Raw genomic sequence first — 261 nt, forward strand, 5'->3', positions numbered from 1 at the left:
CCCTTTTTATGGAAAATGGGCGCGGGTTTAAACCCCCTCCCATCTTTACATCAGGGGCCACCCTTTGGGACATCATACAACCATTTATTTTATTTTGGGTTGCACCTTGTGGGATTCTTTTCCCCTTATATATTTTTTTGGTGCCAGCCACGGGTCAAAACCTTCCCCACAATATTCTTGGTAGCCCCTTGGGGGATCCCCACCCCCCCGGGAAAATAATATTGGGGCACCCAAAACCCTGGGTTATCTCCCACGTTCCTT

This window comes from Penaeus monodon, chromosome 20, assembly GCF_015228065.2.
Source record: "Penaeus monodon isolate SGIC_2016 chromosome 20, NSTDA_Pmon_1, whole genome shotgun sequence".
NCBI lineage: Eukaryota > Metazoa > Arthropoda > Malacostraca > Decapoda > Penaeidae > Penaeus > Penaeus monodon.